Source organism: Ursus arctos, unplaced genomic scaffold (assembly GCF_023065955.2).
Source record: "Ursus arctos isolate Adak ecotype North America unplaced genomic scaffold, UrsArc2.0 scaffold_20, whole genome shotgun sequence".
In the NCBI taxonomy this organism is placed as follows: domain Eukaryota; kingdom Metazoa; phylum Chordata; class Mammalia; order Carnivora; family Ursidae; genus Ursus; species Ursus arctos.
Genome location: NW_026622875.1, coordinates 12,234,538 through 12,261,991, shown reverse-complemented (window position 1 = coordinate 12,261,991; position 27,454 = coordinate 12,234,538). Strand labels below are relative to the sequence as shown.

Sequence of the window (27,454 nt, the reverse complement as noted above, 5' to 3'; positions counted from 1 at the left end):
GGAGTGGCCATTCTGGGCTCTGAGAGGCGTGGAGTACAAGACAGCAGTGGCTCTAGGGATCTCCACCGGTTGGTGAATGTGACCGCTCCACATGTGCTCCAGGCTCCTTTTTCTATCCAATAGCAAATAGCAAATTCTTCAGTGATTCACGGTAAATGAAAAAGCCAGAAGAGGGTTCAGACATTAGGTAAGATACCCCTGTTTTACAGTACCTACCTTGGCTTCATTTGCAGTCAGTCCAGACTCCTGCTATAGAACTCAAGGCCAAGTAATACTCAGAGCATATTCCCAAGAGAGATTTAGAAAATTATAATCTGATTGCCTCTTGGAAACACTGGCCTTTTCCTCTGTGTTCAGCTTCTCCCAGGATACCTGCTTGTCAAGTTTTCTGTAGCTTTTTTTGGCTCTGTCATGGCAACCAGGTACCTTGGCCCAGGACCCTAATGATGTCCACATGTTAAATTATCTCTAATTTCTGAAATGCTTATTCTGTCTTTTTTTTTTTTTTAAGTATCTTCACCCTAACGCTTCTTGAATAGGTCCTTGGCCTATGCTTATAATCATATTAGTATTCCATTACTTCTTCAGTCCTCCAGTAGATTGTTCATATTTATTTGATGCAAAGACAGCTCCTGTGTTATATACCATCACGTAAAAAACTCTTAACACAGGCCCCACGCCTGTATCCCAAACCCTGTTGCTTAAGATTAATTGAACATAATAATAAAAAAAAGATAATACTTGCAAATAGTAAAAGTTTGAATTATTTTCAATGTATGTATTACTTTTTAAATCAACAAATAATAAAATATAATTTAAAAGCAAAATAAATAAATAAAATGAACAAAGTAGAAAAAAAAGATTAGTGATACCTAAAAATTGTACATCTGTTCAGTAATTCTCTGTGGTAGTATTAACACACATTTTAACTTTTTTGACTTGATAGAAATGCAATATAAACAGTGTCTTCCCGGCTTATGCCATTTAGGTCGTTTATCCATCCTGGAATCTCCTTCTCTTCTCCTTTTCCTTATCCCTGTCTGTCCTTCAAGATTCATCCCAGGAATCCCTTGCTGTGACATCTTCCCTAATTGGCCCTATCTGCTCTCAGAGCTGGGTAGGGGTTCCTCTCATTCTTCTCCTTGGGGCTCTCATAACACTCTGTTGACCCTTCTGCAGGTACATTTATTATAGCTGCTGGCATTTTCCTCTCAAAATTTTATTTTGAAAACTTCCAAACCCAGCAGAATCGCAATACTGGTGTCATAAATATGCATGTATCAGTCAAGTGGATTTGCCAAGTAGAGTTATGTGTTCGTACACATTGTTTTCCCAAATCCAGAAAGAAATAATTTGCACATTATCCCCTCCTTTGGCTAGTCAGCATTTACTGAGATCCTTCTGTCCTTGGGTTAATCATACTCAACAACTTTTTAAGGATTCATTTCTTGATTTGTTCATTCATCAGATGTTTATTACGTAGCTACTTTGTAACAGACACTGAAGCTGAACCTTGAAGGCTTCAGTGAGTAGATAGCTTGATTATAGAATGTGTACATAATTGAGGGTGCTTAGGAGAGAATAAAATGTTACCATTGTCGGTGGAGAAAAGAACCCATATAGCCAGACCTGTGAAAGTACCATCGTTCATCCATTCATTGACTCAGTCACCAATGTTTATAATCTGTTCTATACCAGCCACTGCCAGGGGCTCTGCGTCTTCACAGATGAGACTCCTTACCTTTAAAGAATCAGTCTCATGTAGGACACGGAGCAGATCATCAGAGAGTGTAGTGGAATATGCTCGTTGATGGAGGTCCCCAGGATACTACGGAAACAGAGGAAGGCAGGCCAGGCTTCCTGAGTAGTTCCAATGATATACTTGGTAGGAAGGATAAGGATAAAGGTGTAAACCAGGCAGATAAAAAGAGATAAAGCACACTTGAGATGAAGCATCAGTGTATTTCAAGTCAAGCCTGAAAAAAATACGAAATGTTCCAGGCACTGCTAGCAGTGTGGTATAACCGGAATGACAGTTGCTAAGGGGCAGTTACGAAAGAAAGGGAAGGCACAGGGCCGGAACGGAAGGCCCAGGTTACCAGGGACTTTGTGAGTTCACCTGAGGAGTTGAATGTTTACTTAAGGCTATGGGAAACCATTGAATGATTCAGGTTGGGTAGTGGCAGATACCAGATTTGTGTTTTAGTAAAATTGGCCTGAAAACCACTGAGAAATGGATAGATCTTAGTATTTTTGATTTGGGGAGACTAAATATTGCTGTAATAGGAGATAACTCAAAGAGTAAAAGTGATTTAAAGGCAGGGTTAGCTAATTATCGTGCATTTAATAAATTAACCAAATTATTGATACCTCAACCAATGCTTCTTACCCAAGAACCAATTTTATTTTCTTTCAAACCTTTTCCCCTGAGATAACTGACACAAAAATTTTAAAATGTAGCTCACAATAAGGAGTTAGTAGTCTCTGCAGCTAATATTGCTCCCTAGAAGAAGTGAGAGAGATTGAGAGAGAGAGAGAGGAGGGGTTGCTATAATTAGACACCTGGCTTTGCAGTGTACTGGATGTGATTTAAAGCATTTTATTTCTTGCTACAAAACTCTTTCTGTTGAGTAAATGAGTAGGAATTAATCAATGAAAACATGACAGTGATTTTGGAGATTTTATAATTGATGTAATGTTTTTGTTTATTGGACCAATTAAGCCTGATTGACTTGCAGATTGCAGCCACTCTGACAAAAGCACCCATTCCTCACATTTCAATTCTCTGTTCTCACTGCAGTGCGGATCCACTGGCAGGGTCAACGGGCTTCCAGATTGTGTCAGAGATGGTGTTAATAGGGATCACTGATGCAGATGCTTAAAGTTGATGATAAAGATTCAAAAAACTTAGCCTTATTACTCTAAAATAGCACACTGTGTTTGTCTTAAAATCCTACATACAGCATCGTTCTAACTTCAAGGTTAATGCCACAAAAGAGTATACCAGTTTCGGCAGGGCATATTATTACAGTGACTTGGATGTGGACTAGGGTTTCTCAGCCTCTGCACCACTGACATTTTGGACCAGAGAGATATTTGCTCTAGGGGGCGGTCCTGTATATTATAGGACCGCTGTATACTATAGCTTGGCAGCATCCCCGACCTCTCCTCACTAGATACCAGTAGCAATGTGCTCTCAACCTTTAGTTCTTAAAACCCAGCTTGTCTCCAGATATTGTCAGGTGTCCCCTGGTGAGCAAAATTGCCCCTGCTTCAGAACCGTAGGTTAGATATTGTTAAAATAAAACCAAAAAAGTAGTTCATTTAACCTTCCCATGGGCTAATTGCATGTATTCATTTCTCCAAAAAAAAAAGTCTCTCTATAATATTCATATAGAAAGAGAAATGATATAGATATAATGTTTTAGTACTTTGCTGAATGCTCAAATTTAGAGAATATTTTACAGAATAAACAAGTGTGAAATAATCTGTGGAATTGTCTAAATTAATATGTGTGAAGTTTCCATATTTTTAGTAGAAAGGAAACTGAATCACAGAAACATGTATCAAATAAAGTAGGTGAAATTCCATGACAAATTCTATATTTTTACATGATAAGAGCAGAATTAGGATTAAATTTGTAAGGACATAAATAAAGGACAGTCCTTTTCAGCCATGATTTTATAATATTGGAACTATACATTTGTTTTAGAATTTCATTTTTATCTACAAATTTAATAATTATTTTTTCACTTTTGGTATATGTTACTACTACCATCTGAAAATAGCTTTGAGAGATACAAATTTAAGTTGCCGTGGTAATTTAAATATACTTCACTCACCAAGAGTCTAATCATTACTCTAATTCATTAACAACTCAATTGCTAATTTTATAGATTGAGCCACAAGATACTAGGATAAAGGGTGTTGTGGTAAGGATTTCGTTGGGATATACTGGTATCATTAAGTTAAATAGAGCTATTAGAATTCTTCCAGCTAAATTCAAAGATCAATAAGTTTCAAAGGGGAGTAGGATAAAGGTGGTAGATAAAGGAATAGCCCAATGAAATTAATTTCTGTTTTAGCCCAGTACTAAACTATCTCTAGCATTTTTGTTCCCAATAAGCTCTTACCAAATACTGACTGTATGCCAGGCATTGTGGTGCGAGGCTAGGTGCTTACACTTACATGGTTCCATTCATTCTGTAAAACAGCCCACTGAGGCCGGTATTGATAGTTCAGTTTTAGAGATGAGAACACTAAGAATTAAATGCTTAAATACATGTCATACAGTTGGTTGATATCAGCACCAGCGATCAAGCTGAAATGCTATCACCCTTTCTTTACTGGATATGTTCAACAAGCACCTACCATGTACCAGGTACTTTGCAATGAAGAAAACATATGTCAGGTCCTGCCCTTTGGTAGATAATAGTCGTCAGGGATCACCCTCACATTTCATTCTTTTTCATGCTTTCTCTGTACCATAATCAAGAATGAGATCCATCAGTCACGCAGCTGATAGCCCCAGGGAACATAACCTGTGTTGATACGGTAGCCACATTCCATCAAAACATTTCCATAAAGAGAATATCTGTCAGGTGAATGTTTTGATCCCACAATATATTATAAATTCAGGATGCCCTTATTCTTCATGCAGAATTTCTGGAATAGTGTTCCTTCTTTCTCCAATTTGATCCCTTAAGTTATGTAATTGATAGAAACTATAATACCATCTTTGTTTAGCAGTGCCTGCATCTTTTATATTTAAAATTCCTTAGGACAAGAGACATCTGTGTACAATGTAGCTGTAGTGTGACTTACAATAACTTTGTGTTTTTGTTATCTCAGCAAGAGATCACTTGCAAGGAGACAACGTGCTCTTTGTGATTTCTAGTAAAACATTGCATACTTTTACGAGTCTAGCGTATGTACAGCCTGGCGGAGGTCAGAAAGGATACATTCATTACATGCCTGCCATCGCTCCAGAAATCCACCTCCCATCAGAATGATGTGGAAGTTGAAACCTGTCTGACGTCCCAGATGATGTAGTCATCAGGGATGTCCCTTGAATTGTAAAATCAAAGCTTTAACTGCACTTTAACCATCCATTTATGGCCCAAATTGACCTATTAGTGAACGGATTTAATTTGCAAGTAAAAATCTAAATATCTTAAACATTTTTATTTGGAACATACTTATAACTTCAGGTCATTTTCCAAACCTGGTCCTGCCAACATGATTTAGCTTCTCATAAAATATTTTAAAGTATTAACTTCAAGTTGTGACCAAAACCTCCAACCTGAAAAAAGAAAGTCTGACACGGTGAGAGATTGCAAACAAGTAGACAGGGGATCTGTTATGACAAAGGTAAAAATGAATCCAATTTGTTATTTTATGACTTGTCCTACCTTCTACTTGGCATAACCACTTTTGAGGTTTTGAGTAAAGATCCAGGGCAGGCTGTGTTAGGACCTTGGTTACAAATGTGCCGGCGGCTCCATGGAAATGGACTGCTTTGCCTGAGTGCTGCACTGTCTCCCCCAACACTGAGATTAGCCTTCTATAACTGACCTCTCTTTGGGGAAGCTCTTCAGAGGATAGCGGTCTCTAACTCTGTGTACCACCAAACAGAATGGTTGCAGGTGGCTTATTTAGAAAGCATTGGACTATGCTAGGGATTTGAAATACATGTATAGTTAGTAAACTTTATACCTATAAAATATATGTTGAAATAAATTTTCTAAAGAATAATCCCCAAAGCGTATTATTCAGCAGTTTGTAAATTTTGAAAGCGAAATGGATATGTGGCCTGAACGATTTTCTGATAATTTTTATAATTTTGTAGTCCCTTTTATTATTACTTGGTTAACTAAGTGAAAGATTATCACATGACTTAACTTTTTGGGTCCCAACAAGCAGAGATAAAATGCTTGAATGTTAGCTGTTTCCACACTGCTTCACTACAAGGCGGAGCAACTCACATGTTAATATTGTCTCATCGTTTGTTCTCTGTCTGAACTCTTAAAGACTTTTTCAAATTGTGAGACCTCAAATTGGACAGATGTAATTGAGCCTTTAAGCTCAGTTTATCTTCCCTAACACGGAGATAGCGAAAAAGCTGAATTGGAGGTTAAGTTGGTGATGTTAAGCAGTTAATTTTTTTTTCTTTTAAATCTAGCTTCTGAAAATAGAATGAAGAAGCTTTTGCTTAATTTTATTTTGTCTTAATAGCAGTTTGTGAACAACTGATATAGCCTTGAGGTTGGCATAACAGGACTAAATTATTTTAATTATACAGTTCTGTTAAACATCTTTTGCAAGGCTGAAAGTTGATGTGATTTTTTTTTTTTTCCTGGAAATTCCAAGATAGTTTCTGGGGGCTTTTCTCTTCAGAGATATTCTGTCATCTTAAGAGATACGTCTATTATATATACACATATATAAATCTGTGTGTGTGTGTGTGTGTGTGTGTGTGTACATACACACACACACACACACACATATATATGTGTGGGTAGGAGAGAGGGAAGTAAGCTTTTACACTCATATATAAAGGGGTCTTTCAAAAGCACAAACAAGGCAGGCTGTGTCAGAACAAACGCGTCAAGAAGGCGAAGTTTGCTATAACCTAGGAGGAAGGCAAGACTGACGTTCCGTGAGCCTTCATTTCTTTAGCTCCAAAATTAGGTGGTTGACTTAACCCTGTTTCTAAATTCTACTCCAACTCCAAGATTCCACAATTTATTAACTGCAGGATTAAAAATGGAAAAGAAAAACAGAAGAAGAGTAATCTCAGTGATCACAGTGGAGCTAAGCAGCTATTAACTAGGTTTGTAATCCTAGCGAGAGGGTTTGTTGTTGTTTGAATATTGAGTAACAACTTTCCAAACTTGAATTTCATTCCCATCCAAAGTGTCTTTTTTTGTTTTTTTAAGATTTTATTTATTTATTCGACAGAGATAGAGACAGCCAGTGAGAGAGGGAACACAAGCAGGGGGAGTGGGAGAGGAAGAAGCAGGCTCACAGCGGAGGAGCCCAATGTGGGGCTCGATCCCAGAACCCCGGGATCACGCCCTGAGCCGAAGGCAGACGCTTAACCACTGTGCCACCCAGGCGCCCCCCATCCAAAGTGTCTTATTCTGGTCTTAAAGACCAATATATCTCCAATTTGAAGATGGAATTTTTAGAGAAAGTACAAGTCTTTATCACGTGTAATTTTTACCAGTTGATTTTTATAGCACTTAATTTTATTCCATTTCAATCCATTTTCCTTTTTCTTTTGCCGTGTGAGTCATCTTGCTGAGCTTCACAGAGTATAATGTAATATCCTCAGCACCTAATAAGCTGGCAGGTACATTTCCATTTGAATGTAGATGCGATGCAAAATTTAACTGAATTAGGCAATAATGCCTCACTTACTTTTAAGTGGTCCATGTTGGAAGATTAATGAAGGAATCTTACAGTTTATTGTTATATTTTAGAAATGCAGCAATCCGAGGCTTGGGGAGGGTAGATTATGACAAGTGCAAGGCCGAAATTTAAATATGTAGGCATAATGAAAAAACAAATATTGCAGCCAACGAGGGAAGGGAGCAAGCTTTTGAATGTCATAGTCATTCTTTGTTGTTTATACTATTCGTTTTGAAAATGAGGGACATCAAAATAATTGCTTACTAACGTCAGTTAGTTTGGATGGTGAATCAGGACAGATTTTCTTTAGGTACCGTCTCAGCTGCTCTTAATTAACAGTCAAGTTATAGTTTGCAGAATGTTAGACATTAATAGTTGGATGTAGCAAAGAAGCTAAAATGATAGTGTTCATTATTCTATAATGAAATTGAGAATGTATTACATATTTCTTTTCAAAATAATTAAAGCTTTAATTCTAAGGGGAAGATATATTAGACTTGGGTATATTTGACTCTCAAGTGATTTAGTTAATTTAGGGAAAGTAGTGATTTAAGGCAAACCTCCATGTTTATAGGTTTCTAAAGAAGTGTTTTAAATGAGGATTTTCAAGTATATGGCAGAGGTAGAGCGAATACTATGAATATATCATAATCCAGTGTTGACAATTTTTGTTGTTTGTGAATCTTATCGATTCCGTCATCCCACTTCTTGGGGGGTGGGGCGCGCTGGGCTCAAGTATTTTAAAGCAAATCTTAAATGGCTTATCTTGTGTAAATGCTTTAATATGACTCTTTTATAGAAAGACTTTTTTTTAAAAAGTGGGGATCTCCTTTATCTTTTTTCCTTTAGAAACGTTCAAGTTTAAAGATAACTATGAGTTAGAAGAGAAGAGTAGCCTAACTATAGAAGAAGCACTTTTATAAAATTGCTCTTATTATAAACTCTGTGCGGTGATTTATTATTTGAAAATGAGCCAGTTTTTTAAAGTCCAACAAAAGACACGTTTAGTTTAGTTTTCTTGTTAGTTTTTTGTTTTGGTTTGGTTTGGTTTTGGATTTTTTGTTTTTGTTTTGTTTTGTTAGCAAGAGGAGGGGGTTGAATATGCATTTTCATTTTTTGGAGAGCGGGCATGTGCCATGAGCCGATGAGACAGGATGCTCTGAGGCATCTTCGCCGGGAAAACATCTGTACCGCTTTCTGTAATCGGTGTCAGTCACCAGCATCTCCCAGCAGCACTGCCAGTGGCCACTTCCCAGCTCTGTTATAAATCATTAAGGAGCCACACTGCAGTCTTAAACCCATAGAGCTGACAGATTTGCCCTGGCATTTCCCTTACATGCCATGACCATTCAAGCAAGGGTGTCAACACGCCGTCACAGGAAGCCTGCTGAAAATGGGCAGGGTGTGATTGCTAAGAAAGTGAAATTGATGTATTACCTGTGGAATCATCTAAATAAAATGTACCAAACAAGAATAAAGTGTTTCATATGTATCTGAATATGAAAAGGTAATTAAAAAAACAAGAGGACGACTTTAGGGATGCTGGAATTGTTAACAAGACAGATTGCCACCCCCCCCCCCCCCATCTCCTGCCCGCCGCCCGCAGATCCTTTGTGTTCTCATAGGTCAAAAAAGGACCTGTCATTATTTTTCCCATGGAAAAAGAAGAATTGACTTCATTGTGTTGCTTCTTGAAACATGTCTATTATTCTTATTTACATGTCTATTATTATTTATATGGCATATCTCTTAGATATGTACATTATAAGGAGTTAAGAGTCTTTGCTCCTTTTGAGGAGGGGTTATATATCGCAGTAAATAAAGATGAGTTTGACCAAGAGGAGTTTTTTTTTTCTCCTGCAAATAAAGTCTTGGTGCTAAAAGGCTCCTCTTGGCAACCTGTTTATAGCTCTTTTCACAAAGAAGTGTAGAGAATTGAAGATTAATTCCATTGAAATCATAAATGCACTGCCGTCTGTAGTTTATCTGTTAGTCAAGATAAACACCACTGATTACTCTTGAATTATGCATACAAATATTTACAACATTTGGGGTAATGAATTCATAAAAATAAATAATAATTATAATAATAGAGACCTAGTACTTAAGTTTCTGTATATTTCTCAGATCCTGAGAGGAATATTTTCCAACTGGTTTAATGCTATTGTATAATTTAACAAGGGTAAGAAGTATTTGCAATGCAATGTTAGCTACATTTATTTCCCTTCAGACTTAAGAAGATCCAAGTGTAGATATCAACCCTTTGGTTCCTGGAGAAATTTGTCTTGGTGCAGGACACATCCATATATTCAAATAAATTCATAGTTTTAAGTCTACTATGGAATTACCGTTTACAAAAGAAGTTTTTTTAATTTCAGAAAGCTTTTAAATTCATGACTAAAAATACAAAATTAAGAATGTAGGTTTTTGTCTTAAGACTATGTACAAATATTTGACTCCGATGTCTTCGAAAATATTCTCACATATTGTCTCAAACGGGTATAAATTGAGCTGTACTTTGTTTATATCAGCTGTTTTCAATCGTTTGTTTGACACCGTGCTGTAGCTCTGCCTTTAGTTCGAATCCCTTAAGTGAGAGATTCTTTGAAAGTGCCATTGTGACTCCTGATTTACCCCTGAAATAGGAAGCTGCTTTAGAAGCAGAATGGACTGTTTATGGCGGGTAGGACTTGCTGACTAATAGTTGTTGGAAACTTTCCATTTGTCATATTGTTATGTAGACGATCGTATATTACATCTAGCTGAGAGGAGAGTCAAAGCCTAAGGAACCTAAAAGAACACTATTTTGGGAGGCAGTGTGTTTTTAGGAAGACAAGCTTGCTGTGAAAAATGCGGAAGAATCATACCATTGTCCCAGCTCCACCTTAGAACAGGACCTGAGGGATAAGGCACGCTCTGTCTTCTGGGGAAGCCGTGATTCTGGTGGTCCACCTCAAGGTCTGCATTCGGTTCCCCATCTTCTCCGGGTTGCGTTTCTCTTTTCCTCACTTCCTCTTTACCCTGATCTTCCCTTTCCCTGTCTTTGCCTAGACTCAGAACGTGAAATGGTGTAGAGGTCCTGCTTGGTGACTCACATGCTGACTTCCTGTTGCTTTAATACAAAACCCCACAACCATGGCAGTGAGGAAAACACAGCACTAACAGTGAGGCTGTTCCAAGTAGTTGGAAGATTTTCATTGTAAGAAGCTATTAATAATGGCTCTCGTCATTCCTTTCTTTAGAGGTGTCTTCCTTTTTGATAAGATGACATGGACTCTTTTGAATAGAATTATGCTTGGATCCGATGCTTTTTCTGTTAGATCGCCTGAGTCCTTGTTCTTATGTGGGCCTTTAAATCTGGGTTCATTTGCAACTACTTGCTGCTCCCCTGCTGCACCATGACCTGTGGATGGTATACAAGGGGCGCTGTAGCTGGGGATGGTAGAGAGGTTATTGAGCCCGCGTTAAGACTTAGTTCAATCCTGACACCTCCACTTGTCAGTCACGTGACTGTTAACTAATTACTTACCTGGTTCATCATCCTGTATTTGGGGCTAATGATGGTACCTACCAAATAGGGTTGTAAAGGCTTAAATGAGGGAATACATATGAAGCCCTTAAAACTGGGCTTAGCACACATTATATGACAATAAATGTTAGTTGTCATTATGTGCCCAAAGACAAATTATTGACAGAATGAAAACCTGTGATGTGACACACCTTAGATATTTGAAGGTCAGTCACATTTATGATTCAGAATCTTTGGCTGTTACTTGTTTAGAATTCTTTCACATTGATTCAACTATCTTCTACAGTACCCTAATTTCTTTTACAATCAAAACTATCACAGATCTGTAAAAAAGTATTACACGAGTTAATTTATTGACCAGTAAAATGCACAGTGGTCAAATGCAGGCTACAAGGACAGAATATGAAGAATATTTCATCTGTTCTTGCTATTTAAATGAGAGGTAGTAGTGTACTTGTTCCTATAATATTTATCAGTTTTAATTCTTTTGTTTTATTTCAGTTAAACTCATATTTTATTACTATGAAACAGGTATAATATATATAATAGGTATAATATAATGTAAACATGTGTTCAATGCTGTAACCTCTCTGAATTTGTTTAAATGTTTAATAGAGTATCCCTACCTGATGTATATATAACAACTGGACACTTTTTTGGAAAACTATTTTTAAATGTGCTTATGAGAGATGTCCTCTTTGAAGATTTTCAAAGCTTTTTATGCTTCTAATAATACTAAGAAATCATATCCAACATACAATATTACATCACTATTAGAATAGGAGTTTTAAAAATGTAAGTTTGTAGTAGGCTGAATACACTATCGACTATTTTGGTTTATAACATGATTATCTCTCATGTTTAAGATACACTGAACAACTTAAAACTAGGTGGTGAACAATGGCAATTAAATACAAAGACTTGTGTAAGAGGCAGCCACTGACATTTCTGATAATGAACCTTGAGTATTTTTATTGAAGATACTAGAACATGGACAGAATGTACACTGAAGCAGGAATTCCTATACGTGTAGGATACGGTTACTTCTGAAAGTATTTTATCAAAATGCGTCCTTTTGCCAACCAAATGATCGTTCACAACGAGTAATTACAGCGTTTTCCCTTCCACTGCAAATCACCTGTGGCCGCATAGTAGCTTTTCTTAGGGGCCTAAATATTAAAATCATTTCAGCTTTCCTTTCAGGCTATTGTTTTGATTGTATTTATATTTTCGGCAAGATGCCTTTTCCTTTCCTGGGACCGTTCCAGATTGCTCAGAATTGTCTTCATTAAGTTTACGGGAACACGGGTTTTTCTAAATGACGTTTTAATAATTGCTACAAATCAGAGGCAAAACCCCAGGAAGTTGTAGCAGGGTTGTTGGGGGCTTTGTTTGTTTCTTTCTTTATTTTTGTTTTTGGATTGTGTTGAGGTTTTTAAAATTTGTTTTCTTTTGGTTTGTTTGTTTGTTTTGGTCAAAGTTTCAGATGAAGATGTTAAGGTGCCCTGCCTGACGGACTCTCATTTCCTTAAGATAGACCAAAGTTAATGACATAGGATGCTTATATTATAAGGCAATTAAAGACCTTCTAAATAGGTATCGTTTCTTTTTTTTTTTTTTAAGATTTTATTTATTTATTTGACAGAGAGAGAGGGAGAGAACAAACGGGAGCAGCAGAGGGAGAGGAAGAAGCAGGGAGCCCATGGGAGGCTCAATCCCAGGACCCCACTGGGATCATGACCTGAGCCGAAGGCAGCCACTTAACCGATTGAGCCACCCAGGCACCCCGATAGGTATCATTTCTAAAAGCAAACATAGCTTAAAAACCACAGACTGCTATTCCCAGACAGGGTGAGCCAATATTAATTCTAAACAACAAAGAACTCTTCTTAAAGATTTCTAGGTGTGAGGATTTTTATAGCATTGTTCAATAGCACATTTCATGTTGTATGACCTTGAGATCAAGGAACTCCTTCACTATCTGTCACTTACTATGTTCTCTGTGTTTCAGAGCACTCCTGTTGTTACACACTTGAAGTTTAAAAGATGTGTCATAAGGTATAAAAATAGGAAGTGCCCACAAAATCCAACATTAACAGTTGTAGAACATATTGGTCCTTGAATGCCTAAAATACAGTGCCTGAAATGATCAGAGGAGGAAAGAAAGTAGGATAATTTGAGAATGTGAAACTCTTCTTATCTCCCAAATTGCTCAAATTGGACTCTTTCCTTGCCTCTAAGTTCAAAGTTTATCTTCAGGTCTAACTGGTACTGAGCCAGATAGAAGAAAGGAGAGAAAGAAGATAAGGGGAATGGACAGAAAAACAAGAGTGTGGATGGAAGAACTTTCAGATTATTAACTGATTACTAGGTATAAGTCTCTAAAGAGGTTTTGAAAGAGTTTTTAGAGCTTTTGCCTCATCATCCTTGCCCCCAAATGCTTGGCTAAATGTATCTGGAGTATTGTGAGCTTGAATAAAGACCATTTCTAATTCCTTACTCCATGATATTAAGGCCCTCATATAGGAGTTACTGCATTTTCACATGCTGTGTTTTCATATGGCTTTTACACATTTTCCTGTATTGAGTTTTTTTCAGTCATTTATGAGTGTTTATGCACTTTAAATGTGTATATATTCCACTGCACGTTTCTCTAAGCATTTACTGTTTTTTCCCTTTGAATATTGATATGTTTTCGTTTGCATTACACAGGAAGATTCTTTGAATAGTCAAAATATTCACAAGAAAATGCTTCCCTACTTTTAGACTAATCCACATGGCAAAAATCATACATCTTTTCCCAAGCTAAGATATTATAATAGGTATTTTCATTATAACAAGTTTTACATTTACATTACATTTATATAAAAGGCAGCTCTAAACCCTGCCCATCTTCAAAATTATTTGTAACAAAGCCTGGATTGAAAGATGAACACATCTGGATTTGGAGAAATATGTACAAATATGAGTATATGGAAAGGTAGCAGAAGTTCATAGGTTTCCTTGCTAGAACCACATCTATGTATTTTAGGCAGAGTGTAGAAAAATCCCAGGGCATATTCAATTAGTATGTATCCTTTCTTGCTAAAAAATAAAAATAAAAAACCCTACCTATAAATTCACACTATTATTTTAAGAAAAACTGTTTACAGTTGGGATATTTTAAATTTTGATACAATATAAAAAGATGAACATGTTTTGATTAGTTACTTATTGAAACATTATAGCAGAACAGGGGACCATATGGTGTGCTGTTCACTGGAAAAATCACTCATCAGAAAATTCATTTTGCAATGATCTAGCATATTCAACAGCGAGCAAAGTTTAATTTTATTTTATTTTTCCACAGTCCTATTTTCATGAAAATTGGTCTTAATTTAATGGGCAAATAATTACTTTTCCTGTCACACATGTTAATACCCATGTGTGTTTCTGTGCAAGGTGTGTTTTCATCTCTTCAATTTTAAAATATGATCTTGTATAGCTTTATAACTTAGTCGAGTGAGAAAAGACTTAAATTGGTATTTCTCTTAAAATGCTTAACTTCATTTCAAAATGATCAACCCGGTCAGAGTTTGAAGGGTTTAGTTGTTTGATGTCAAATAATTGATTGACTTACTACTTTGTATTTCAACTGCTCTTTGACACCTTAACCTGCTTCAGTACAGGGATCCTATTTTTTTGAGTCCAGGAACATATTAGACATTTGCTGTATTTGTCAATTGATTTAGAAACAACTTTAGTATAACTGAGTAGTCATAACATACTCCTTAGTAACCCCAAGGAAGGTATATTTAGACTTGTTTAGTAAGCAGAGGTGGTAATATTTAATCAAGTAAGCGATATAAGTATGACATAGTTTGCCTTTAAACCCACTTGGCAATAGATGGAGCCAAATGGAAAACTAGCTGACCATTCTTACCCTGTTTGTCTTACGCAGTGGTTAAACCGAATGCCGCTCAAGACAATGATTTATTAAGGGAAAAGAAACACTTTTCTTTCCTAAAATCATGAACGTAAAATCATGAACGATGACTCTATGCAGGATATTTGTCTCTTGCCACATAACATTTTTTAAAAAGCGACAAAAGCTGGAGAAACCATACTATTGTGTGCATAAGAACTACAGAGAGAATGGAAGTAAGACTTTTCTGCCCCTTCCTTAAAGCTTCAAGTAATTTGAAATGTGAAAGAGAAAATAAAACTGAAAATCCGAAATAAATGGGAAAACTGTGCTTTTCTAGAGGCTCAATTTCACTTTTATACTGCTTCTCTCATCCATGAATGCTTTTGGGTATGTATCCCAGGCAGTTATGCAGACTGCATTACATCTTCAATGTATCTTTAATATTTTGAAGCTGGGTGTCCTCAATGGCAGAACATAAGTAGGAGTTGGATAGGTGCCCTGTTCTGTTACCTCTTCTTATTTCATCAGACAGGATCCATCTCTTACTTATTTCCCTTGCCTTTTACATTCAGTTTCCGTTACCCTTATATTTTCTGCAACTTTATTTTGTTTTGTTTGCCTTAGCATTCTTAGTTCTATAATGCTACTTTATTTTGCATGTCACTGCATACATATCAGGGTGTTTCCAAACAGTGTTGAGTCTCCCAGGAACCTCTCCTTCAAGGAGTGGTTCTCACCTGAGAGACAGAGGGGCCACCCTGCCAATCAGCCCCAGAAGGGAAGACCTGCTTGATGCCACCTCTGGATTCCAGAAGCCCATGGGACAAGTGTTCTCCTTTAAGGTGGTATCAGTGTTTTGTTTTGATACAAGTTTCTACCAAATTTCTCTAAAACCTCTTTCTATTATCCTCTAAAAGCCTCTCCAACGGACTACTTGCAAATAATGGTTTTGTACAGACTGACTTGCTTTGGGATGCTTCCATGAGTCCCACATTCTGTAACCAGTACTGCAGCAGGGTGGAACGTGGCATTCCACCTTAACTTGGGGATTCTTTTGAAGTTCACAGAACCGCTAAAGGAGTTCTTGATTTCAGCGGGGGTAAAGACCCCAGTGTTTTAAGTCCACGTGTGCAGTTTTCTGGAGAGTGAGTCCATGGCATACAGGGGTGTCTGTGACCCTCCACAGCTTAAGAGCTGTCTCTATGCCCCGTATAGAGCCAGAGAGTATTCTGAAAATAGCGAAGATATGAAAACTTTTGGTTATAGAGAAATACTGTTTCATGAATAGAGAATACATTAGATTAAATTAGATGAGCTGGTGTAAAGGATCCATTGTAACAAGATCAACAAAGGTTTGTTATCCCTGTGGAATAGCTGCCAGGGGACTAATTCCCGAGTGTCCACTCTCGAGTTGTTTTTGGCGGAATCCTCTGGGCAGTTCTGCATTGTACTGATGCTGAGGCTGGTAGACAGATGCTTTTTAGTATGTAGCTATGCAGTGATACACTTCAGGGTCCTTTTACCTTGAAAACTACGTTGCTGTCATGTTGGAAAAAGAGCATGAACAAAAATTAAATGATGTAGAGAGTGTCCCTTTCATTTGTGGCTAAGAGAAAGAGATTTTACCTTCACTCACCGCAGATTCTCTTTTTATGTGTTGACGTGAAGCAGATGAATATTGTGCTCATAGCACCTGAGTAAATCCATGCCATTAAAGGGAGGTTTAGATTTATTATTTGTTAGACTTATTATTTAGTTAGATGAAATGAGAATTTGACTTTGCAACGTGTGTTAGTTATTTGGATAACGGAGTGACAAACATTTTCATATTGCTTTTCAAAATGTAAATAACTCGTATTTGAATTATTATAGACACCATATGCTTAGTATACAACAGAAGTCTATGTTTTATTTTAAGGAAAGTTACGCTTGAGAGGGGGTGGTAGATGGAGGTTGGCTCTAGCGAACTCTGCTCAGAGGAAGTGCTTCTTGGTGGAGTAGCTACCTGTCGTCGTACTTTTTGTCCATATACCCGGGTATACTACAGGCTATAAAACATATTTCTTGTATGTCACATAACCCCTTATCCCCAGTGAGTGCTGTTCCCTGTTTTTTTTTGCCTGGTTAGAGAATTATAGAAAAATAATTGAAGATAACATGTGTACAGTTTGAGAAGAATACAAACTAGTCCAAGTGGTTTTTAGAAGTTACATTTTTTTAAATTACATTTCATTGTCAATTTAAAAACCGTAAAACTTCATGACAATAATGGTGCTACTGTAAGAGCAACACATCTTAGAAAAAGAAACTAAACAGCAGATAGATTTTAGCCACAGGGCTGTCACACCCTGCGGGCAGCATTGACACGGTGTCGGTTGTTGAGCCACATCAACAGGCACCCAAGCAGGTTGTTTTCAACGCTCACTGGCAGGTGCACAGTTTATATGATGTTTGCTTTCCAACTTTTGATTTTAAAACTTGAAATCTCAATCTGCAGAGGGAGGACCTTATTGCTTGATGAAACAGACATTCTTTTGTGTTGCTTGGGAAATGTCTAATTTTATAAACCCGTGCCGTCAGGTGTTTATAATTCTGAACTTTGTACCATTAGATAGGCTGTGTCCGGAGTTGGCTAATTGAGTATCGCTTGCAGATTTGAGTCTTTAGTGGGCATGTTCTCATGAAGCTTATTTAGATAATTATTATTTACTCTTTAGGCCTGAAAAGAAGACCAACTAATGATGGTGTAATTTTCAGAATTACTTATACTTTTTAATGTAACACAGGAGCGGTTACACATCTCTAGTAGGAATCTCAGAAAGAGAACTCTTTCTGTTTGGTAGCAATAGTTTCAGGATGTGATTTGCATCTTCGTTGTAATTTGAAAGGTAAATAGCTTAAGGTTTTTCTTTTTCTAAATGAATTTGTAAGGTATTTTAAAATACATGTTGTTTTTTTTTCCCCAAGAATATTTCTTCTTGTATTTAGGCTTTTCTTAGGTTAAATCTTGCAAGAGCCATCGTTGTCTTAAATAAAGTACTCTCTAGCCCTCTTCGAGGGAGAGAATATATTCACAAGGGAAATCAGAGGAGAATTTATAGGACTGGTACTCCCATATACTTGGTAATATTTTAATTCAGGTGATCTTCTATGATTAAAAAAATTAGCCTCCTCTTTCCTAACAATTACTTTCTTTCATCTAAAATATACTCAGTTAAAATTTTTCAGTTATTAATAATCATACCATTTCTGAATAATCAAAAGCATACAATATTAATGTATTAAGTATTCTATCAGCACCTTTCCCACATGAATGGATAATTCTGTGCTCAACTGATGAAGGAATAAATAATTTTTAATTTTCGTCAGTCATAGGATGACTTCATTTTATACATAATGAATCATTTCACATCATAATAGATTGAACCTTTCAAAAACAAATTTTAAATGTGTCACTTGCTTTTTGCAGTGATATTGAAATGAGTACAATCTGGGAACTTGCATGATAGAATTTCTACAAAACATTAATATTTATCTTCTGGGTCACCACCTGAAGACTAATAGCAGTATGTCCAGAATTCTTGTCATGGACTATGTTAGTAAAACAGTCATGAAAGTGATAGAGTAGTTCACTATTTTATATCCTGTGGCTGGTTATGGTCATCTGGCTAGAGTCTAACCCATATTAATCCCTTGAGTCAACAGGCAGGAACATTCAATGATGTACTTAAAATACTTTTTAACATGTGGTATTTAGAGTGTTTAAAATGTCAAAGGATCCTTTGTAATGATCTTCCCCTTGAGTAATTCAAAAGATATTTTTAAAGTTATTTTTCAAAGAGCACAGTGTTTGAAGACTTTCAGAAAATATAAATCTAGTAGAGTACTTTGGAAAAAAAAAAGTTCAGTTCTAGAAAAAAAAAATCACACCACACACTGAAGTGATATATTACTCAAATAATCTACAAAAAATTCAAGAAAACAGAGTATGTGTTCATTTTTGGTTGAGAAAAGGAACTTTTCTTTTTTTACGAACAAGAGTGTGTTTGATGCTCCCTTAGGGAGCTGCACTCCTCTCTATAATTGTGTTTTTCACATTTTATGTTCAAATGTAAATGACTAAAGAGAAAGCATGACATGTTCATATTTTTCATAGAACATATTAAAGCCTGTTTCTATGGCAACCACTTTTAATTGGCAAATCCCATTCTGTCAGTACTCTCAAGCTTATTTTTCTTGGGTACGCTGAATTGTTAGAAATGCTTCACGAAGTAAAAGTTCGATTTGGCATTGTTCTTGGGCGTGAAGGATGTTCACAGGCACGGGTTTATTTTATTACATAATTTCGCTACAGTATGTTTGTGTCGTAGCTGGCTGTAGCGGTGCCGCATCTCTCCCAACAGCCTGTTGTGTATCAAGAGACCTGCCGAGGATTTGGTGCAGACACTCAGCCTGGCAAACTGGGAATATGCTACTTCATGTAGGTGCAGGAGGCAGCGGTCTGACCTGGCAGAACGGAGTTGGAAAAAACTAAAATCTTTTTGGGCTGTATTTCAGACATTTAAAACAATGTTATCTGTGGTTCCTTGTGGCCCTGACTTTAATAGTCTAGAGTAGATTGATTTATTAAAAACAAACAGAGTGTGCCGCTTGCTTCTCATACATTTTATCTCTTGAATCAATGTGGTGCAGAATGTCGAAGCAGGTATTTGGTAAGTTGGTTTCAGCTACTGCAGTGTTATAAAAATAGATTAAGTAAACAGACACAGCAGGCCAGTGCAGCTTGGATTTTGAACTCTTCTGAGACCCAGTATAACTTTAATAGTTTATTGGTCTGGGGAGAAAGAAATATGAATCCCCAATGTAATTTTAATATTATATAATGAAAGAAGAATGATTTTATAGCATGGAATCAGGTGTTGTAACTATTATAATTCTTTCAGAGAGCTTTATCCAAAAGCTTCAGTTTTTAAGCTATTCTGGTCTACTATTCCGGTCTGCTGTGTATTTTTTTTTTTTTTTTTTTTGCCTTTGCTATTTTTATATCACTGCAGTAGCATAACCCTGCACCAAGCACAAGACGGCATTGCAGTTGGTGTCGAATGTAAAACTGTTATTAAACGAAAGCTAAGAAAGAAAATCCTTGGAAAGAAGGGATTGTCTACCTTGAAGACTCTCAGTATTAAAATTAAATTTGTCTTCTAAAAATTAAAATATGAAAAGAGTAAATGACAGTGTATGTTTCCTCTTTCAAAAGCCATGATTTCATATAGTCAAGAACTAAAATATGTTTAGTCACCCCCTTTTAATTATTCATCTCTGTTGCAGATTTTCTGTGAAAGTGTTCCTTTTCTCATATATGCTCTTTGTCTCATAAAAGTGTTCTCATTGCATTTTTCATTAACAAATGACTTTTCTCCTTTCATCAGAAGTCACAGAAAGCATTTATGTCTGAATAGTCCACAGCCTTACCTTGTGCCTTTCTAATCCGTATGTTTCCGGAGCAATTCTGACTCTCATAATATTAAAATTAAATACATATAGACAACAAATTATGTATGTTTGCTACCTGTGTGCACAGTAGGTATCTACATGTACGTGCTCCTTGATCTCCAGTAGCCTAAGAAAGGTGATTAAAGGGTACTATTAATTTAGCTAAAGAGTGGGAAATCAGCTTACCAGGGCAATTCCAGAAGTGCGTGAGAAAAGGAAACAGTAAGAAGAGAGGTTAGGTGGCTTACAGCTCCCTGTACGGTGCTCCATTCTCTGAGCCACTGGCCCTCAACATTGTTTTCTAGGCTAACAGGATTTCACTAGATTTGATACATTCATGTAGTTTTGCGGTATTTAGGAACAATCCCAAAGATTCATGACATGTATATGATTGTGTTGGTGCTTGGGAGAAAATTTGAGCCACGTGCTCTGAGTAGGCTTGGTGACTCAGCTAGAGAGGGCACCTAATTGGCCGCCCACCTCAGTATGTCCTTGTTCACTGTTCATATAAACAGCAACTGATGAAATGGAGCATTGCTACGTTTGGGTATTTACAAAGCTCTGGGGGACATAAACTTTAAAATTTCAAGGATCTTTTCATACCAATCCTGTACCAACAGGATTTGAAAAAATGACAAATTCTAACAAAAATTGGTTAATGGTTTTTAGATTTTTGGCTCTCATAATCCTAGAAGTCCCAGTCTTATAATTGAGTGGAGCAATGTTCTTCTTCTGTCTCCGTTCTACCCTCAATTCCTGTACTGAGAGCATCTGTCTTGCTCATGGGTGCTTCAGATTCCCAGTTCAGGTCTTACATCTACCTACTTACATCCGATCCGGGATTTATGTCTTTGGAGAGGTATAACTAGACTCCTGATGAGAAAAAGGCAGGGCTGAAGGGGGCACAGAATTTTCTGGGAAATGGCCAACAATCCTGGTTCAGAGACCTAGCAATTAAAAGTTAGAGCCGGAAATCTGGAAACATTTCACTGACAGTATTGGGTAGGTATTCACTAAGCACATCTCATAGTCTACATGTATTACTTACATAGTTATATAGGTAAATAAACTAACAGAGAGAAACAGTATCTTTATTACATAAATCATGCTCTGAAATAAGGGCAAAGGAGGAAGGTTAGATGGTAGTGGAGCAGTTTCTGAGTTACTAGAAAATATGACTGTAGATATAAATAAAGATTAATAATAAACCTTTTGCGGTTTAGAGCCTAATTCACTTTCGTTTATCCTTCCAAGGTCACATGAAATATATCCTAGGCCTTGAATAGGGATTAGTTTCCGTATGTGCCCTTTGTATATGTATGTACATTGATCTTTCTGTATACAGATCCGTACACAGACATCCATCTCTTTCTCTTATGTATATGTACCTTTCTTTCTGCACACACACCCACCCACCCACACACTCACACACACACCCACCCACCCACACACTCACACACATACACGTGAATGGGTATAAATGGGGGATAGGCCTCTGGCGACTTAGTCTGAGATCAAACTTTTGGAAATAAGACATCCTGCCTTCTTTCTTGCAATGAGGAAGCACACCCGAGTAGCAGTAACACCGACCCTGGGGATACCTGATTCAAGGAGATGGCTAGGGAGCATAGGCAAGACTGCCCTTGTCCTGCAGTCTGTGGAGGAGCAGAGCAGGAGCTGTGACTTTATGGAAAGCCACTCTCCCCACCCCCTTACCAGAACAGTGAACTGAGACCTTCAAAATACACTCATGTAAGAGAGAGACTAGAAAACTTTCACCTAACAAATCCGGATAAACTTATAAAATCAACTGTATTCTGGTGTTTTCTAGGTACTAGCTATTGGCTTTACACAAATTTTTATTTAAATCTCATAAATCCCACTGTCAGGTAGATAGTATAGTTATTCCTGTTTTACTGAGGAGGATACTGAGGCCCAGAGGATTATGAGTTATGCACAAGTGTTCATAGGGTTGGTTAAGTGGCAGAGTGGGATTCGAGCCTGAATGTATCTTTCTGCTTTTTGAATACCCACTATGAAGCACTGTCTCCCTTATCCGTTTTAAAGGCATTCTGCAGCATATTGCACATATAAGAGATCTTTCTTGGAGAAATGAAAACCTTTCCTAGAATGGGTAATGATGGTCCCAGATTTGAAATATGAAGTCTCCACCGCTAGGAGCAAATGTATTATGTAACTGTGTAAGCTTCTGTTCATAGATTTCTGACATTACCCTTCAAATTCCTGACCTTCTTGCCACATCTCCATTTTTTCTTCCAGATCCTCATACCTGTGAACCTTCCTCCTTCTGACCTTGTCACTTGCATTTAAAAACTTGGTTCATACAACGTTCCTGAAAATCACACATGAAACAGCCATGCTCCTTACAGCTCTAGACAGCTTTTGAGAGGAAGACTGGCAGTCCTGGGCTTTCTGCAGGCTTTTGTATTCTTTGGGCATCTGGCTCCTCCCTGACATGGTTTCGCTTGTGTGGCATTATTTCAGTGGGATTTTCTATACAAAACACCTTGGCATAATTCATGATGAAAAACAGAGTATATCTGAGGGAAGAAAATCAAATTTGATCGGCAAAGTATTGACACCCTAATTGGAAGCGGTGAGAAGTAGCATGCAATTGCCACAGGCATGTGGAATCTGTTTGTCTATCCCCTTCCCACCCCCAACTCACAGGGAGGCATAGTTTTAAAATTCTGATGAATTCTTTCCGATTCTATTTTGGGGGGAAAGGCTAAGTTTGCAGGGAATCAGTAAGAAAGTATTGGCATTCTCTTTGCTTTTATCATCTGAATGAATTTGCAAACGGTTTTTAAGAGTTTCTTTTACTGAGTATGGGTTACAAAGAGAGGGGAGCATCATTAAGTCCCATCATTTGGTTAAAAAAAAAAAAAAAGGTATGTTTACGTTGTAGAGACCATTGAGATTTATAAATACCAAGTAGCGGCATATAGACTTCTTTCGTCTTTATATTATGTGATAGAAATATCAGCAAGAGGTCATTAAAGGTGGGCCTTATTTTTTAATATACAGTCCCCTGCTTAGGTAATGCTATATCCATAATAATAAGTAGTTCACTTCTCATAACTGCATAATGCTTCTATCAAACATTTCAGAACTTCCGACACAAAAATTAAGAACTGTAATTGATAGAAAACCCCTTGCAGTGGTGTTAATGGGGGCAGAGTTCAACTAATTGAGTCTGTTGTACATATTTACATTTCATGTGCTATTTCAAAACTCAAAAAATGAATGGAATGCTTTTGAACACCAACATACCTATCCTGCTTCAGCCTCTTTGAATAAACAACCATCCTAGAATTTCTGCTTTTGTTCAGCAGCAAGAAGAAATATAAAACATTTGAAGTGCTAATCTTTAATTTGGGGAATAATATATGTTTGCTTTAACATTTCTTCTTAACCAACCAGTTTCTATTTTTGGCAAAATTACATAAGACACACGCAAAGAAAGAACATATATTATAAAAGTAGCCTTTCAGAATATTTCAGTGTACTGCCGATACTATCGTGTTCTTCTGAAAGGTAGCTGTTCCCACTTTCTGCAGTAACGCAAGGGAAACTTCATATAAGATGCAAAAATATTCCTGAGAATTCATCTGAGTAGAAAGTCCCAAAGCCCCTTATCTGTTTTTAACAGGAAACATGCCTGTGCAGATGGCCTGTTGAATTTTCCAGCATTTGACTGTGGTGTACAATTTGTTGCCTGAGATCCTAAGTTTCTAGAATGGTATTATCTTATCTCTTTGAGGTACCTCCTAAACGGAGTGCGGTACCCCTTGCCTAGACGCCAGAGGAAGGTGACAGAAGTCCTCTACATAAATAACGCTGTCTTTCCCACCCAGCTCTTCCTGGGCTGTCTCCCTGTCCTGTGTCATTCCTCCCTTAAATCTCTCTCCATGTGTGCCTGTTTTCTAGAGATCCTTTCTCTGAGATCCGAGAAAGCAGTGACACTGTTTTCCCAATAAAGTAGATACAGAAGGGGCTCGTGGACATTGGTGGCCTGAAAATCTGTGATGCAGGTTACAAACACAAATTTTTTTGCAGCCAGAGCTTATCCCAGAGGATTGTTTGATAACCAAGACTGAGCCCAGGTTCCAGAGCACTTTTAAGGAACATGATAATTCTAGTCCCTACCACAAAATGGCAAAAAGAGCTAGAAATCTCTAGAACCACACGGTTAAGAAAGCCACTGACTTACCTTTTCTCTAACAGAATGAATGGTCAGGTGGAATATGAATCCTCTCTAGGTCTGAAAGATTTTCCTTTGACCATTTGAGCCCAACTTCATCCACTCCTCTTTTTTTGAGGACGTTTCTCATAAGACGATCCCTCCTACATCTGACTCTATTTACCAGTAGGAATTGCATTTTTATTTCTTTTTCTATCCTGTATCACCCAGCATTATGATATGCTATTAGGCAACCAATATATATATCGATAAACAGATAGATGAAAAGAATAGGAAATTAGCAAAATTGTAGATCTAGGATTCTCTTTCCTATGTATGTGTAATAGTTGGCACCGTGAATTTGAATGTTACTTATAATCCATCAGTTCTTCGTAGAAATTGTTTTCTCAAGAGCCATTTTTCCCTCAGAATTCTCATAGATATCGCCTTTAGTAGAAAGTATAAAATTATTTTAAATAGTTTTTTCCTAAGGACCTCACTGAAAAAATGGTGCCCAATTTATAGAACTTTTCTAACAGTTATTGAGAGTAACCAGTTTTGTATGAATCTATTTTTATCACTGACATTCAGTTCATCCTACATGGTTTTCCAAGATGAACCTACAGCTTTTAAAATCAAAATTATCAGATAGATTTTCTTCACAATTTCATCCAAAGTGAGAACAACGGAGACATGCTATTATCTTTATAGTGGCAACACTAATACTTGGGGGCAAAATTGAGTTGTTGTTTTTTTTTTCCGAAGGGTAACATAGACAACTTTGTTTATGACAATGTTGTTTATGGATTCCACACAAATCGACTATGACATACTGATACACAATTAATAACAACTGAACGTAGTCAATTGTAAATAGTCAATTCGTGTGAAATCCGTAACGCAACTCAAAGTGTATTGTGGTGACGGCTATAAGAAGTCTGTCTGACTGTATTTATATACAATGAAAAGAGTCCTTAGAAATTGTTTTCTTAATTGCTGCATTTTAAACACTACTGGCTATTTGAATTTCAACTTGATATTATCTTTGTTCTAAATACAGCTGGCCAAATTTGTTTATACAGTACCTATAAGTCAGGCAGATCAGTCTCCTTTGCTTTCATTGTTCTGTGACTTTGTACGAGTTACTTAATATCACAGGATCTCAGAATTCTTGTCAGCAAATGGGAGAAGAGGTTGACAGCATTCCCATCATGAGGTCACAGGGAGGATAATGTGAGACCTGTTCTTCCTTTAGTTAACACTGTGGCTCACTGTGAGCTAGGGGGGAATAAGGCTTTGCCCCCATGGATTTTACATCCCTACTGGAATCAGTCAGTCAGTAAGTAAACATATAAACCAGCAACATAACTGCAGGTGTGACCAGTGCTATGAGGAAAATAAACAGGAACAACTGCCCAGCGGAGACTGGTGCTGGGAGGACTTTAGTTGAGTAGGTTTTGTTTACTGCTCTGTCTGGAGGAGCGTAGACAATAAGTGGTAATGTTTTTTCCCCTTATTAGTCATAGTTAATTTTCTTACTTTCTATTTAACCATTGTGTTCATAATTTATAAAACAAAAATATGGATAAGTAGGTTTTATTTTGTGACAGTTGTTTTTGTGTATAAATTTAAGATTTCAAAGCAGATATTTTGTTGCTTGACAGATATTAGAGTGACTAGGTACATTTTCATTTCTTCACAGAGTAATATAAATTATTGTAAACTCAGATATCATACAGTAGTCCTGATTATTGTTCACATCTGTTTTTCTTTTCTCTTTCGGTATATAATAAATTTCACAGAGGACATGTGTGCAGCAGCTTACCTTTAACCCACTTGAAAAGTTTAGTACAACTGTTTTGTCTTGGATTGTTAGGTACCATAAAACCACAGGAACCACCATTACTCTTGATTTGTTTAATGAGTGCCGATCTTTCTACAGCCTTATGACATAGGTCCTCTTCACCATGGAGTGTCTTCCTGAAATTCAAGTAGTCCTCAGCAGACATTCAATGAATGGATTATCCTTGCTTATATTGTAGATTGCCTAATTAGGCATTGAGGTTACTTCCACTTACTTCACCTTGTCAGCCTTAAAAATTAAACAACAAAGGTTACTGAGCAGCAAATTAGTTTATTTGGAAACATCAGAGCAATTGCAATTCAGAATAGGAAAACAGCAAACCATCAGCAAGTCTGGAGAACAAAGGAGGAGAGCATCCTTTTTTAAAGGAAAGGAGGAAGTCGGGAGGCGTTGTTTTCACAAAAGTTCATTGGAGGAAGATGAGAGTTCCAAGCGGTGGCTTCTCATTGGCTGCAGGCCAGGGCAGCTTGCTGTTGCCAGGCTGAAAGGAAATCTTCCTTCTTCCTGCCAAACTATGCAGTCTGCGTCCCCCTCCCCAGTGGCTTCCCAATTCCATTTTGAATGAGGTTTCCTTTACTCATTTTCACAGCCTTTACTCTCAGTGTACCTCCCCAGACTAAAGCGTTCCTCCCAATCAGGTTGGTTTAACCACTGGCCGTTGAATGACCTGAGATTCCCACCTGTATGCTGTTTTACCTGGGCGGCCTTCTGGCTCTTTGGATTCCTGGGAAGCCAGCTGTGTGAGAGAGGATGTAATCCTCCAACTTGGTATCAGAACTGAATTTGAGAATTAAACTTTATTTGCTACTTCTGTAATCTTGGGCAAGTCATTTAACTTCTGTGAGCTTTAATTTCCCCACTGGCATAACATGGTTAATACTAGTTACTCATATGGTCGTTGTGAAGTTAATTGAAAATGCTTGTGAAAAATGCTTGACTCCCGGCATGTTTTTCTCTGCACTTTGTCCACTTCAGCAGCACTTCATAGTATGAAGGACACTTCATAGAATTGATTATCTATTTTCTGAAATATACCCTGTGGTA

The 27,454-nt window shown here is 37.2% G+C and overlaps 1 protein-coding gene and 1 long non-coding RNA gene across 51 annotated transcripts in view; one reads left to right on the top strand and one right to left on the bottom strand.

The window, feature by feature from the left end:
- Positions 1-27,454, top strand: part of MBNL1 (muscleblind like splicing regulator 1) — a 197,087-nt gene that overhangs the window by 110,268 nt on the left and 59,365 nt on the right. The gene's annotated exons all lie outside the window — the stretch shown is intronic.
- The window catches only part of LOC130544422 (uncharacterized), a 31,760-nt gene continuing 4,732 nt past the window's right edge, over positions 427-27,454 (bottom strand). The window contains exon 2 of the long non-coding RNA XR_008960694.1: positions 427-26,638. This is a non-coding gene — a long non-coding RNA (uncharacterized LOC130544422). The remainder of the gene's footprint in view (positions 26,639-27,454) is intronic.